This window comes from Myxocyprinus asiaticus, chromosome 13 (assembly GCF_019703515.2).
Source record: "Myxocyprinus asiaticus isolate MX2 ecotype Aquarium Trade chromosome 13, UBuf_Myxa_2, whole genome shotgun sequence".
NCBI classification, from domain to species: domain Eukaryota; kingdom Metazoa; phylum Chordata; class Actinopteri; order Cypriniformes; family Catostomidae; genus Myxocyprinus; species Myxocyprinus asiaticus.
This window is the reverse complement of record NC_059356.1, coordinates 35,845,370-35,849,077: the sequence shown is the minus strand read 5'-3', so window position 1 is coordinate 35,849,077 and position 3,708 is coordinate 35,845,370.

Below are 3,708 nucleotides of genomic sequence, written 5' to 3'. Positions count from 1 at the left end.
GTGCATTTCTTATCGTGAAGAAAACTGGCAACATGCAGCTTTATTTATAAGAGAGAGTTTGTTTTTTGTGTGAGTTAAAGATGGATTAAAGTGAACAGAAAGGTGAGAGAGGGTAGTCTTCGCCCCATTATACACTGCAACAAAATACATTTTTGATTTGTTTGTTTTTTTGGCTTGTTTTCCAATATAAATATCTAAAACTCCTTTAAAACATTGTACATTTACTTTAGCAGCTATACTGCAGTAGAAAAACTGTTATCTGGGAATGTTGAATATAATATTAAAAATACAAATATTTTTAAATGTCTAAAAATCCTTTAAAAAAGATGCATTCACCCGAGAAGCAGCATATAAGATATTTAGACTTGCTTTTATAGAATAGATCTTAAATATAAGTATATTTTGTCTTTACTGCACTCGCAAAAGTATAAGTGAAAAAATACACTTATATACAAATTACACTTATATTTAAGATAAATTCTCTGAAAACAAGGCTGAATATCTTATATGTTGCTTCTCAAGTAAATGTATCTTATTTTAAGGATTTTTAGACAATTTTAAATAGAAAACAATACAAAACACTTGATAACAATAAGATTTTTTGCAGTGAATTTTTTTACTGAATTAAACAAAGTATTTTTTCCCCCTTTTAATTCAATGAATGTCATTTAGAGGTATTTTTAAAAGATGATTTTGTCCTCTTTATTGTTAGAAAGCACATTTAATACAACCTTTTAAGTCGGGGCACAAGCTGAGTAATCGGTTAAGAGCTAATAATTAATCATTGCAATAATCGCTGAATAGTCGAATAATCATTATAATAATCATTAGATTATTCGATTATCAAAATAATCGTTAGTTGCAGCCCTAGTTGCACCTATCTAACACAAGTGACTAGCAAAATGTAAAGTTTTTGCAATCTCTATAATTGTCATAAGAAGATTATTCGTTTATTTGTCATTTGATAGTTTTCAACATGCTTGAATACATCAGTTAATAGTAATTACTCAGTAATTACCAAGCCCAGTCATAGTCTGTGGATTTTAACAGATTAGTGCTGATTTGGGTTAAACTGAGAGCATTACCAAATTAGCCTATAAATATACAACAAAATAAGGAAAGGCAAGATGGGTGTTCAAAATGAGTAGAAATCATGTTAACATTAGTGTGTATGTAACTGAAATGGTGACTCCATGTGACATTACCTTGCTGTTCGTGCAGCTATATAATTAGTTGCAGTTTTACTGTATTAAAATTACTGTTTGTGCAGGGCTTTCTGCACAAGTGGAAAGCGCAGCTCGGGCTTTAGTCCAGATAATTAGTCCAGATAAAAGAGATCTGACGCCAGGCCGCTCCACATCAAATCCCCTACAAGCACCCATCCCTACTCCCTCTGTGTCTTTGTCCTCATCCTCCCTCGCATCTGATGCCAGAGTGACTCAGGCTCTGAAGGGGCTTGGGCCATATGAAGCAAGACAATATTTATTTGACCATGAAGTGCCCATCAAGTTTCCACCTAAATCCAGCTATCATTGATTGTTTGCCATACTTTTTTATAACTTACTAATTCTTATTTTGGCTTGTGCATTTAGGCAATTTCCTGCAATTTTTGATTCTCAGCCACGACGCACTGTGACACAGATTAAAACCACAGAACTTCAGGATTACGTTTTGTCAGAACCCTCTACTGCAAACACGCCCAAACTCACTCCAAAGGGTTCCGAAGAACACATGTTAGCACATGCTGGACTTGGCAAGAGGCTTGTCACGTTTCAAGATGATGCTAAACATGACGAGGTAGAATAACGATAAACTGTTTATATAACGGTTTATCTGTGTATTTTGCAACTTAGGAAAAAATAAAATGCACACGCTTTGTACAATTTTTAATTGCAATTAATTTCAATGATAGCTTAAACCATTTTAGAGTAATTAGACCTTGTACATTGTTTAAAACGTAATGTAGACTGTACACTATTAGAAATATTGATCAGTGACTGATAAGTATCCCCACAGATAATATTGATTATGTCTTGATTAGATTTTTAAGCAGTTGGAAGACAAATTTCCGAAGTTAAAAAGTCTGAACAGAAGATGGATGTTTTACAAGGCTACTGGTATGGATTTTCCTTATACATTTACATTGTGCATTTTATTAAAAAGAAATTTATGATGAAATAATTGCATAATTAATACCATTTGACTTCTGGATGCTTGTGTATTGTAATTATGTTCTGAAAGTGGGACTGACAGTACTCTCTGTTTACATTCCACTCAACAAGGTGGAAGTCGGAGTCGTAAACTGACCATGATCCTGACTGATGAAGAGGGCTATATATGGCGTGCACTTAAATCTACTTCTAACAATGGGAAGAATGTTCTGTATGTGGTGCCAATTCAGGAAATACTTTCCACAGATCCTCCACCCTACAATGCTCCTGAATTTTCCAAAATGCCTCAAGCAAACTGTGTCATCTGGCCAGAAAATGCCTTAATCATTTTGACTTCACTGATGTTTGACACTGTTGCAATGCAGTCTCAGATCCACTAAATCTAAGATAGATAGAAAAGATTGACTTTCATAAAAGATCATTTTATGAGTGTACTTGATTTTATTAAGTTTTGTATAGGACCAAGTGTCAAGTAAAGCAGCTAAGGCATGGAATCAAAGAAACCAAGGTTTGGTCATTGATCACTGCACGAGAAGATGCAATTAAAGTTGTCTTCCCCAGGGCAAGTGAGATTCAGTATGGCCCAGAGTTATATCTTTTACATAAGACCACAATTTCTATTTCTTGTTCTACATATTTGATTTATCAATTTGTTTCAACATTGTTGTTGTTGTAGGTCATTCTCCAGCACATTGCTTGGCCTGTTGCAGACTCTAAAGATGATGATGAACACAGTTTTAGCCCTGAGGCTGTCACTCGTCAAATTGCATTCCTTCGCGAATATATTCAGAAAGGTAAAATTGCTTTCCCCCACTTTTTAACGTTTTGTTTTTTTTACTGAATATGGCAACAATCAATTATTAATCATAGTTTATTAACTGATAATTTTTTGATGCTAAATGGGCTTTACATCATGTTAACGAATGTTTAATCATGGTTAATAAACACTTTCAAAGTATTGTTAATTAATATTTTTCATTGTAACTCTAGTGTTACTGCTTATCACTGTTCATCGTAACAGTTGTTAACACACAACCTTCCTGTGAATCTTTAAATTTGATTTTTATATGCATCTTGTGATTGTTTTCCCATGTAGCCACCACAGACCAGCAGCAGAAGCTCATGTCATTTTTGACTGGTTGGGAGGTGACTCCCAGAGCCTGCAAGTTAAAGAATTGAAGGGGAAATTCTTCAGGGCCTCCACCTGCAGCAGGACCCTGATGCTTCCTGCTGATATACTGACAATGGATTATTTCTCTTCTACTTTGCAAGCTTGTGCAAACACTGTATCTATAGGATTTGTACTTGTTTAAGCCCAAACTCTCAGAATGTGTGACTGATCACTTAAAAGGGATCAGTTCTTTGTGTCTCCAGTTCTTTGTAACACATTACAACACCTGTTGCTTCGCTGAACATAGAATTGGTGGATTCGTTCATTTATCTCATATAGGTTTGAAATGAGATGTTAATCGTCTACAATATAAATAAACAACTTGAAATGAAATGCAAAACAAAATTTTTGCTGTTCAAATGTCAT